This window comes from Mustela erminea, chromosome 3 (assembly GCF_009829155.1).
Source record: "Mustela erminea isolate mMusErm1 chromosome 3, mMusErm1.Pri, whole genome shotgun sequence".
Classification (NCBI taxonomy): Eukaryota; Metazoa; Chordata; class Mammalia; order Carnivora; family Mustelidae; genus Mustela; species Mustela erminea.
Window position 1 is genome coordinate 124,876,059 of NC_045616.1, and position 12,420 is coordinate 124,888,478.

The 12,420-nt window shown below is 41.6% G+C and overlaps 1 long non-coding RNA gene across 10 annotated transcripts in view; it reads left to right on the top strand.

Annotated features, from left to right (window-relative positions):
• Positions 1-12,420, top strand: part of LOC116586893 — a 131,627-nt gene that overhangs the window by 118,693 nt on the left and 514 nt on the right. For 4 of the 10 annotated variants that reach the window (XR_004284193.1, XR_004284187.1, XR_004284192.1 and 1 more), the window contains 5 exons: positions 317-524; positions 1,356-1,410; positions 2,960-3,212; positions 5,616-6,002; positions 8,324-8,475. This is a non-coding gene — a long non-coding RNA (uncharacterized LOC116586893). Of the gene's footprint in view, positions 1-316; positions 525-1,355; positions 1,411-1,808; positions 1,881-2,942; positions 3,213-5,615; positions 6,003-8,323; positions 8,476-11,765; positions 11,859-12,420 lie in introns of all 10 variants that reach the window. The other 6 variants (XR_004284195.1, XR_004284188.1, XR_004284194.1 and 3 more) reach the window with 6 other exon arrangements.

Here is a 12,420-nt window from a genome sequence, read left to right on the forward strand (position 1 = left end):
TTCAGAGAAGTCCACACATTTACTTCACTATGTTATTCCATGATTTTTTTTTTAAGTTATCAAATGATCCCTTATTGAAATATTTTCCTTTGTAGTTTGTAACTAGCTGGGCATTGTACCACACCACTACTGATATCATCTATGATTTCACATTGCAGCTCACGGACTGGGCAGTCCCCGGAATGTCTTTAAGGGTTTCAGAGAGTTCTCTGGCTAAAGATCAGAGCCACATCTGTCAGACAATGTTGACAATCTCATCGACAGTGACATTTCCACTGCGCTTAATGTGTTTTTGCTCCTTTCTGTCTCTTGGCAGTTCCTTGAGGGCTTTGGTAATCAGGGCAGAGGCAGAAGGTTCCACTTCAGTCTGCGCCTGTGTGTTCTGAATGGTCAGTTTCACTGCAGTCCTCAGGCCCTTCAAATCACCAGCTGCCTTGTCGCTGTCATCACCAACCTTTTTTGGAGACAGATCCAGGGGGCCGATCTTCTGGACCAGGACAGACTTCCCTACCGGTGCACCTTAGGTACACAACTTGGATCTCACTGGGGTCGAGCTTAGGGGGCGTGGTGGAGGGGCCGGTGTCGGATAAACCCAGATTCAGGACAACCGAAGGCAGCTGCACTTTCACCTCCACCAAGCTGAAGGCCCCAAAGCCATATTTCACAAATTTGACTGAAACACCACAGACTTACAGAATGTTAGGGCACAGGGATATGTAAGATAATCCTGTCTAAACTCTTCATTGTACCAGTGGGGAAACAAAGGAAGTTTTTGAAGTTCCCATCTAAAAGAAGTGCGAGTATCTTCTTAGAAGACCAACAGTTGTGGAGTATAGAGCTTAATGTGTAGTTCCATTATTGACATTTCTTTTCCAGAGAGAAAACTACAGCATATAAAATGCATCCTGATACCTTTCTTTCTTATCTTAGTCATATTACAGAGTTTGTTGTCCTAAGACATTGTAAGAGCTTTTCAAAATATCAGGCAGAAATATATGTCTTATGTTCCTAGACTTAAGCAAATATCTTCAAACTGCGGCTCCTCTGTCCTTCATTTTTGGCCAGGACACTCAACAACCCCTGTTTTGAGGTAGCCCTCCCACCAGATGCCAGCGGGCGCGGTGTCCGGGTCACAGTCGAATGCAGATGGCACACTTACTTCAGGAGCACTCGAGGGAGTATTAGGGAATCACGAGGGCTAGGGCAGCCATCTGAGGGTAGGAGCAGCAAAGTTGTCACCACTCCTAGACCCACAAGGATGAGCAGAGTGAGCCAATGCTGGAACTTGCCATCATGACAAAAAGCAGTGGTACTCAGTCAGTACTCTAATTTCCGTATTGAACTCTTTTATTTAGAATGATGCCCTTTTCTGACTCAACCCTAAACAGACAGCCCCAGGCTACCTTGCAAGTAAGTAAATACTCTGATCCTGATCTACTCCCCCCTTCTAGTCTCTACCAGAAATCTCCATTCCAGACCTCTTAGTACAGAGCTGCAGGTCAGCCTCTAAGGCAAAGAGCTGGGTCTGTGGGAAGGGAGGGGACTGAAGGGCCAAAGGGGGCATCTCTGGCACAGGCCATCAAATAGCTACTGTTAGGGGCACCTGGGTGGCTCAGTGGGTTAGGCCTCTGCCTTCAGCTCAGGTCATGATCTCAGGGTCCTGGGATCGAGCCCCACATGGGGCTCTCTGCTCAGCGGGGAGCCTGCTTCCATTCCTCTCTCTCTGCCTGCCTCTCTGCCTACTTGTGATATCTCTCTCTCTCTCTCTGTCTGTCAAATAAATAAATAAAATATTTTTTAAAAAATAGCTGCTGTTAGACCATATTTCCAAGAAATCTCAAGAACTTCCTACAACTTTAGCTCTCAATATGCAGGAAAAGGTAAAGTTAATGACTTTCTGTGTACCCTTTCCTAATAAGAAAACAGTCAAAGTCTTTGAAATGAGTTTCTACAAGAAGGTAAAAAACTAAAATGCAACACATTTGCTGAATGGCTCCTTTGTTTTAATGGAACTGAGTGACATTTAAACACGTTTTATAAAAAAGACTCTCCATGGAATAATGGTCTCTACAAGCCACCTGTGCTTTGCCTTTATGGAGGAGAGTTAAAAAAAAGACTGATCCCGAATTTTAATAAAGAATTTTAAATTAGACACTAAAATAAAAGAAGAAAACCTTCACGCTTGTGTAGCTGCTTGCCTACAGGAGCAATTAAAGTAATGATTCATCCTGTGGAGAATTCTAAGAGAAATTGGTAATTCTTTATCTTTTTCTTTCTTTTTTTTTTTTTTTTTAGGATTTTATTCATTTATTTGACAGAGATCACAAGTAGGCAGAGAGGCAGGCAGAGAGAGAGGAGGAAGCAGGCTCCCTGCGTAGCAGAGAGCCCGATGCAGGGCTGGATCCCAGAAACCTGAGGTCATGACCTGAGCCGAAGGCAGAGGCTTCACCCACTGAGCCACCCACGTGCCCTATCTTTTCCTATTAGAAACTCTCTTAGGAACCAAGAGAACTCTCTAGAACAGCACTGTTCAATAGCAATATAGTGCGAGCCACAACACAAGACACCCACAACGTTTTCTAGAAAGCACATTTAAAAAATAAAAATAGATAAAATTAATAAATAATGATGTATTTTTATTTGACTCGGTATTTCAAAAACATTACCATTCCACATATAATCAATAATGAAAACCATTAATAGGCTATCTTGCATTCTACTTTTTATACTAAGTCTTTGAAAACTCTGAGGTTTATGTTACCTGCACAGCACACCTCAAGTCACATTCAGGTGCTCAGTGTGGTTAGTGGCAACTGTGACACGGCACAGCATAGAGTATGTCCCAAGGTTGGGTGAGAATTTGTCTCTCATACAAAGGAATGCAGCGTAATACAAAAGAACAGGGGTTACTCTCTGTCCGTGTTTTTCACCAGTGTTTCTAGTTCTCTTTTCCTTTCAGGTGCATATGAGGATTCTTCCCCAGCCCCTTGTGGTTGGGCAAGACCACATGACTTGCTTCAGCCAATGACTCGTGCACAGAAATGACCCATCACCTCCAGTGAGCTGCACTGAAGAGCTGGTGTGGGGGCTTCTCTTTTCTCTGCCCCTGCTGTGAGGATCGTGGACACTTGTGTTGGTGTGGAGGTGCCCGGACATGGAAGGTGCCTGAAGTGCTGAGCCAGCGCTTGGAGGACAGGAGCCGGATGTGATTGGTATGGTGACCTGTGTTCTACCGAGTCCCTGCATCTCTCAGTTGGCTTCTCAAAGTTCAGACAACAGCTCCTCCTTCTCATTCCTTCAGCCTCTCTGATATTGCTAGCGAGCCCTGATGTCATGCCTTTTCTGAGCCCTGCCCACAGCATTGTAAGCTATCCCTTTGTTCTCTCTTCACTTACCCCTTTGTGCCATCTGTTTTCTGTTGTAATTCTGATTGATACAGTTTGCTATCTTGCCCAAATAGTCAATGAGCCTAAAGACAGAATAAAATGAGTATACTGAAGAAATGATTCCTCGAATGAGTGTGAATCAAGTTTCAAAGCAACAACCTAAGGTAGTTCTCTTACCAGTCGCTCTTACAGGAAAGATTTTCTTTTTCTTCCTTAGGTAAAAAGATGTGCACTCATTGTTCTTAGTGATTTGTGTCTGTGTGTTGAAGAGATCTGTTCGCTTGAAACTGATCTTCATTCTATCTTTAAATATGTTCCAAGCATTTGCTTACAAATTTAGGTTTAGCAGAAGTAGCAGGAAATCAAAAAGAACTAAACTGTGGCTGAAGGCCACCCTCACATTTTGTACCTACCGGCTTGAGTTCCTGAGAAGTCCGAAGCTTATGAGTTACTGTCGTGTCACTTCTTCACTGCAGAAAGATCAGAAAGCTACAAATAAGCACAAAGAAGATAAAAATAATTCATCTCACAAAGATAATCACCACTAGTGTATGTTACCTCCAAATGTTTTTAGAAATTGTGTCTTATTATCAGAATACAATTTTTAAAAAGATTTTATTTATTTATCTGAGAGAGAGAGAGTGAGAAAGCATGGGAGGGAAGAAGGTCAAAGGGAGAAGCAGACTCCCCATGGAGCTGGGAGCCCGATGTGGGACTCGATCCCGGGACTCAAGGATCATGACCTGAGCCGAAGGCAGTTGTTTAACCAACTGAGCCACCCAGGCTCCCCAGGATACAATTTTGTTTTTTTTTTTAAAGATTTTATTTATTTATTTGACAGACAGAGATCACAATTAGGCAGAGAGGCAGGCAGAGAGAAAGAGAGAGAGAGAGGGAAGCAGGCTTCCTGCGGAGCAGGGAGCCCGATGCGGGGCTCGATCCCAGGACCCTGAGATCATGACCCGAGCCGAAGGCAGCAGCCCAAACCACTGAGCCACCCAGGTGCCCCAGGATACAATTTTTTAATTTGTGTTTTTGACTCAAATTTGGACTTAATTTCTTATCAGTAAGTATATTTTTATACCATTTCTCTTCATAGTAACTGCATTGTCATTATTATCCCTTCTTAATTATCAGCTCGTGCCAATTTTCCAATATTTAAATAACACTACGTATGCACTTCTTTGTATTTTTTTTTTTTTTTTTTACTTTTTTTTTTTTTTTTTTTTTTTTTGACAGAGAGAGATATCACAAGTAGGCGGAGAGTCAGGCAGAGAGAGAGAGAGAGAAGCAGGCTCCCGCTGAGCAAAGAGCCCGACGTGGGGCTCGATCCCAGGACACTGAGATCATGACCTGAGCCGAAGGCAGCGGCTTAATCCACTGAGCCACCCAGGCGCCCCTTCTTTGTATTTTTAAGTATTTACCAATTTCTATGCCAAATTCTCTGCAAATAAATTCTTGGAAATGGGAATGCACATTTAAGAAGGTATACATGATTTAAAAACTTCAGACAGATTTTCAATATGCCCTCCAGAAAATAATCGATCATTTTATACTTTTTTTTTTAAGATTTTATTTATTTATTTGACAGACAGAGATCACAAATAAGCAGAGAGGTAGGCAGAGAGAGGGGGGAAACAGGGTCCTTGCTGAGCAGGGAGCCCGATGGGGGGCTGGACCCCAAGACACCAAGACACCAGGTTCATGACCTGAGCCGAAGACAGAGGTTTTAACCCACTGAGCCACCCAGGCACCCCGATCATTTTATACTCTTGCTAGGAATGTAAGAGATTGCTCTATTCCCACACAGACACCTTGCTAATACTGAGTATTATCTTTGATTTTGTCTCTTAAATAAGAAATAAATAGTTATTTTCTTTAAGTTTGCATTTCTATAGTTACAGTGAAAGAAAATATTCTGGTATTTTGGACAATTCTGTTTCTTCACTTATGCTTTGCCAGTCTTTGCAGTTTTCCCATTTTACTATTAGTGAACATTTAGACTTGTAAAACTCTATAATGCTAACTTTTGAGTGTTTTTGTTACTCTTTTGTATTTTTGTTACTCTTTCCTTACCATAACTCCTACAACCCAATGGCATTGATATGTTTTCATTGTAAATGAGGAAATGAAAGCTTCAAAGAGTTAAGAAACTCAATCAGGATGACTGATTTTAGTTATTTTAGAAGATGCTGCTAGTGCTATCTCCCAATCCCCTTGTCCATCTAGTGCATCCAGCCATCATCTAGCCACCATGATGGTTGGTGGCTAACAACTCAGAGTTGCACCCTTCTCAGGAAAATAGTCCTCAGTTTGTCCCAAGTATTTGGATGGCCAACAAACAATGACTGACGGATGCAGTGAGGATACAGAGGCCCAGCCTGCTTGCTTCAAGGCCAGAAGACTTCGTAGTACCATGTTTGCTCTACATCTTCCAGTGAGGTCAGGCTGAGGTAAAGCTTCATTTGAACCCTTGTCTTTACTAGGTTATCCTGCTGTCTTAGCCTGTTTCCTGCCTTCTTTAGATTTCACTGAAGAGAACATCTTTGATAAGTCAATTGTATAGAAATCTTCATCTCAGTCATGGCTTCTAGGGAACCTGACCTAAGACAGCTGGTAAGTGGGCCGTTTCACATTCAAATCCAAGCAATCTGACTCCAGGATCTGTACATAAACTCACTAGAATAAAGCACACCTTGATCTCATCAGACACTGCCTGGGACCTAATGAAGATAGCAAACACTGTCTCCTAATTTGTCATTTGCTTTTCAATGTTAGGATGTTCACCACAGAGAAGTATTAAATGTATGCAGACAAGTCTATCAATCTTCTTTATTATGATGTCAATTTTTAATGGCATGCTTACAAATAATAAATTTTAAGCTATATATTATTCTAGATCTTTTCTGATTTTATTTATATTTCTTTTTTAAATCCAATGTTCAGTTAAATACTGATATCACAATCATCCTAGCACCATTAAAGATTCTATAATTAACTCACAGTCTGAAATGCTACATTAACCATATTTATTTATACATGTTCTCATGAGCTTTTTTGGGGGGAGGGGGCTTTTTATCCTTTTCTGTCAATTTCTATGTGAGAGTACCAGCTCCAAAATTTTTTTTTTAACTTTTTAAAAAATTTTATTTGTTTATTTGACAGAGAGGGGTCACAAGTAGGCAGAGAAGCAGGCGGGGGGCTGGGGAAGCAGGTTCCCTGCTGAGCAGATATCCTGATGCAGGACTCTATGACCTGAGCTGAAGGCAGAGGCTTAACCCACTGAGCCACCCATGCGCCCCCAAAATTTTAGTTTTTTAAATTGAAATTTTATGGGCTATTTTGCTCCATTTTACTTCAGAGAGCCTTTGAACTTAACCCCATTTAAAAATAATTACACATGTGTTGAGATGTACTATACATGTACTTTTTTTTGTATGTTATCTTTCAACAAGAACTTTACCAAAAAACTTTGGTGTTTTATTTGAAATTTCAGTGTTTGTAAAACGATTTGGGGAGAATTATCATCTTTTAATATCGAAGAATCTTTAAAAGCACATGCTCTTTCCCCTTTTATTCAAGTATTTTTATGATCCTTAGTAAAGCTTTATAGTTTTAAATCATGCTTGGTATACCTTAAATTTATTCTTAGATTTTATTATGCTTTATATGCTTGGATATTTTTTTTTAAATTTTATTTATTTATTTAACAGAGATCACAAGTAGGCAGAGAGGCAGGCAGAGAGAGAGAGGAGGAAGCAGGCTCCCTGCTAAGCAGAGAGCCCGATGTGGGGCTCGATCCCAGGACCCTGGGATCATGACCTGAGCTGAAGGCAGAGGCTTTAACCCACTGAGCCACCCAGGTGCTCCGGAAATACTGTTTTTTAATGACTATCACTAATGTATAAAAGAGATACTGATTATTTTATAAGTAAGTTCTTATCAGTACAAATAGTGTCAATGTAACTACTTGGATTGTCTTTCAAAGTATCACTGGTAAATAACTTTCCATCAATTTAACTTTAATTCTTCTTAGATATAGTCACCATATGTTCAGTTTATTAATAAGTGAATTTATGTTCTGTTGTTGGGGCAAGGCCAGTCATCTCTTCTAAGTAGAAGGCCAGGCTCTTCTGTTCTAATTATTGGGCATCTGCTATGACAGTTGGCCAAACAGTTAAGTTTTCGCATCACCCCTGGTTTCATCTGCATAGCTGTTCCCACTGTAGGGCAATATTCAGTATGCCTTACTGTTCTCAGGTTCTAGGGTTTTTTTATGAATCATAAAAGAAAACAAGAAAAAAGTATTGATTGTTTATGTGCCAAATACTTTGCATATATTATTTTAGTATTCATTATAATTTTCAATTCATTCATGCAACACTCTTTATTAAAACCGTACTGTGTGCCCAGCTTTCAACTTATAGTTCAGTGGTGCAGAAAGACAAGAAAGCAGTTGTAAAACGAGATGATAGTAGGAACACAGTGTTATAAGAGTTCCTAGCAAGAGTACCTAATCCAGATCTGAATTCTCAGGAAGTTTCAGGATGCAAGCTCAAATAGAGAGGTGGGGGAGAACTGGAGTCATGGTAAAGTTAGTAGAGGAAAGGGAACTTTTCTGCCTAGTAGAAAAGAATGTACCAAGCCCTGGTACTAATTTGCAAAAGTTAAAGATGGGTTGGAGCAAGGGAAGGAGAGTAATAAGATTTCAGGTTCTCTCAAATTTCCAAATTAATGCACAGATCTTAGAGTGCTGTTAAGAATTTGGCCGGTACAGGGGCACCTGGGTGGCTCCGACAGTGAAGTGTCTGCCTTTGGCTCAGGTCATGATCCTGGAGTCCCGGGATAGAGTCCGATTTCGGCTCCCTGCTCAGCGGGAAGTCTGCTTCTCCCTCTGCCCCCTCACCTCGCTCATGCTCTCTCTCTCTCTCTCTCAGATAAAAAACGAAATCTTTAAAAAAGAAAAAAGAATTTGGCTGGTACTATTTAGCAAGACAATTATCGAAGCAAGAGTGGTCACAGATCACTGGTTATGAGCAAAAAAATTGTTTTCTTAAAGCATACTCTGTTGTTCTCTATATACTTAGAGGTAAGCCAGCTTTAACTAGAAATTAGTTTTCCTAAAGATAGAACAAAATAAATAAATACATGGTGGATATATCGACTTCTACTGAAATCTTTTTTTTTTTTTTTTAAAGATTTTATTTTTAAGTAGTCTCTACACCCAACATGGGGCTCAGATTCACAACCCCAAGATCAAGAGTTTCATGCTCCACTGACTGAGCCAGCCAGGTGCTCCACTACTGAAATCTTTATAGGCTCATGGTCCTCAAGAGACAATAGTAATCAACTGCTTTGCTATTACATAACTAGGAATATAGGCATTCAGCTCAGGACCTCTGAATCATTACTGCTCCCCACCTCAGTTTTACTCAGCTAATTCTATATTTTAAGATTTGTTATTTTAACATTTCACCCTTGATTCCAATTATTGACATCTCCCCTTTCCCCTAAAAAGTCCCTGAAATAAACCATGGTATAAAAATGGAATCACCAAACCCAAAAAGGGAAAAGTGGGGCTGGGCTTTGGGAACCTACAGGAACCAGGGACTTGAATTCCATTAGGGCTGTCCTTCCCTTACTCCTCCTCTCAGGATAGACAACCAATTGATTTTTCATATGATCACGATATGACTACATTTTTCAAGCTTTATATCTTACATCTTTAGCCATGTGCAAGGCATTAACTTGATCCCTTGCCCCCAATTCCAAAACCCCTAGGGGAAAAGCCTTTTTAGATTAGATACCCATCTCTGGTCCAGTAAACTATAGTCAGGTCCTTTGATAAAATAGAGCTGCTCCTGTGGCAACCATATGTGAGAGGAGTACAGTTCTCTGAAAAGGAGCTTAGGAGCTGGACGACGCTACTTATGAAGGAGATGGGCAGATAGTGCTACCACATTGAATATGCACACTAAGCAGCTGCTTACAAAATGAGATTTTGCCACTTGATATCCTTAAAATGTCCCCGCCACCCAGTTTTCCAGAATATACCATTGTGCCAAGGCATTCTGAGAAAAAAAAAGCAAAATGACCTATAACTTGTCTGACTTCACACTCTACTCCCTCCCCTTATTCGCTGTACTGCAATCAAGGGACTTCTTTCTGTTCTTCAAATTCACTCTAGTAATTGCCACTTAGGACTTTTAGAGTTACCGTTTGCTCGGTCTAAAGCACCTTGCCTCCAGATCTCTGGCTGGCTGGCTCCATCAGGCTCAAATATCACTTTAGAGAGCCTTTCTATAATCCTCCAGTTTGAAGCAGTCCTGCATCATATTTATTGTTCTAATAGCATGTATCAATATCTGAAAATCTGGGGTTCATTTCCTTGTTTTCTCATTATCTGTAGGAAGCTGCAAGTAATAGAATATCCAGCTAAAAATTTGTTATCTTACTTAATGAAAGTGTTCAGAGGTACGAGTTTCGGGGCTGGTTGGGTAATTCAACAATGTCATCAAGAACCCGAAACTGGGGGGCGCCTGGGTGGCTCAGTGGGTTAAGCCGCTGCCTTCAGCTCAGGTCATGATCTCAGGGTCCTGGGATCAAGTCCCGCATCGGGCTCTCTGCTCAGCAGGGAGCCTGCTTCCCTCTCTCTCTCTCTCTGCCTGCCTCTCTGTCTACTTGTGATCTCTGTCTGTCAAATAAACAAATAAAATCTTTTAAAAAAAAAAAAAAAAAAAAAAAAGAACCCGAAACTGGGTCTTTGTGCTCTGCCACCTTCAAAGTGTGGTCCACATGGCCTCTCATGAAATCAAGACTGTTGCAGAAGCCTGTGCATATCCCAAAGCAGGACAGAAGGAATGGGAACTTCCTGCACAGCTAAGGGGGAGGAAACCTGGAAGCATACTTTCACTGAAGTTGCAATGGCCAGAATGTGGCTATGTGTCTAAAGCGTAGCCCCCCGAGAGACTGAGAAAGCATGCCTGGCTTTTTCAGCTCCTTTCATCATGGAGGTGAGCTCTGATAAGAAGGTAGGCAGGGAGAGCAGTGGCCAATGGGCAGGTCAAAAGTGAGGTCTGTGACTGGTCTGTCTCTGTCTTTACCTGAAGAATGGAAGTTTCACAAGGGAAGGTACCTGACTCTAAGCCATAGCAGTCTCTGAACTTGACCAGCTCTGTGAGCCTATAAATTCCCCTTGTTGTTTAAGCCCATTTGAGTTTTGTTCCATTATTTACAACCAAAAGCATCGTAGTGATAACTCAACACAGTCTGATACGCTAATGTAACCCGCCAGTCTTCGGGAAGCACTAACAGGCACAGACAGCACGCTGGAGGCTCGGTAGGTACAATGCTTAGGGCCTACAATATTTTTTCGTTTTTACTTTTTGAAAGATTATAGGGGAAAATAATAATGAATCCAGTCTGGATTGTATTTATTTTTCTTCCAAAGCAGTTGTACAATGTGATTTTTCATATTTTTTTAATGGAGTAAGGGGCCCATTAAAAGTAAAAGTGCCTATGGCTTTCCAAAGTCATGATTTGGGGTGTGCCTGGGTGGCTCACTCAAGTGTCTGGCTTGGTTTTGGCTCAGCTCATGATCTCGAGTTCCTGGGATGAAGCCCCGAGGCAGACTCCACACACAGCAGGGCGTCCGCTTCTTTCCCTTTCCCTTGGCTCTCGTGCTTGCTCTCTAAAATAAATAAGTAAATACATAAATAAATAAATAAACGCATGTATGTTAGTCAGTCATAATTTGGTCCTTCCTCCATAAACCCTGATTAAATTATAAGATTATCTTGGGAAGTCAGCATAGGACACTTAGGGTGTTTTGGTTGTTTTTTTGTTTTTTTTTAAGATTTCATTTATTTATTAGTCAGACAGAGAGAGAGAACAAGCAGGGGGAGTAGCAGGCAGAGAGAGAAGCAGGCTTCCTGCTAAGCAAGGAGCCAGATACCGGCCTCTATCCCAGGACTTTCAGATCATGACCTGAGCCAAAGGCAGACGCTTAACTGATTGAACCACCCAGGCTCCCCTTAGCACACTTTGGAATTGAGAATGATAGTAAGGGATTTTGATAATGGAGGAAAATTCAGGAAAATAGTCTTATGAGTCATAAACTTTTTTAGAAACGCAGTCCTAGCCAGGATGTTCTAACGGGAGGTCCCGAAAACCCAAGGGCAAGCAAGATGCTCCTGGGAACTGAGAGAGGAGGAAATAATAGGAATGTGGGAACGTGGGCTCACAGAAGGAAAGAAAGAGGAGGGAAGAAGCTGAGAATGGACAAAGGGCATAAATATAAAACATTTCTGTGTATCAGGAATGGCCTTGGTTACAAGCTCTACAGGGACATTTAGCTGAGGGTTATGACTGCTATTCTAGAATCCCAGTGTTTCCCCACTTCTGAAACAAGCTCTCAGCCTGTGCTTCAGACATCAGCCTGCCGTCAACATCTGGGTTAGATTGCATTATATGGTGAGTTACTATGTTCGGTCCTGTTCCTTATTACAATTTCAGGGTCCACATGTGGTAAAATTAAAGGGAAAGAAACCCCACCAGATTAGAGATTTCTAGCGTGCTTTTATTATTCCTGGGAGGGTCTGGCTATTCAAAATAAAGCAAAAGAAAAAGGTTTTAAGAATTCAGTCCCTTTAATTTTAAAATGAGTGCAGCAGCTGCAGGATTTTGCAGCGCCTAGCTCCCTCGGCGGTATCACCCTCCTCGGGCTTCTTATCATCCTTGATTCTGCAACTGGACAGTGAGAGGGTTTGAATAAATCATCTCTAGGGTCCCTTCCACCTCCAAAATTACACTAATTTTGCATATCATGCAGCAAGAGAATACTTTTGTAGAATCAAACCAAAACACAAAGAACTGCAGCTCTGGGGAAGGTTAGACCCACCTTCAGGCATGTCAGTTCTTCCCATGGTCCCACTGCAGGCAGCCTCTCTTTGGGACCAGCACAGCAAGTCCCGGTGCTCAGGGTCCAACAGCACCACTGCAGAAAGGCTGCATGTGGTGATCACGTGGTGTCCTT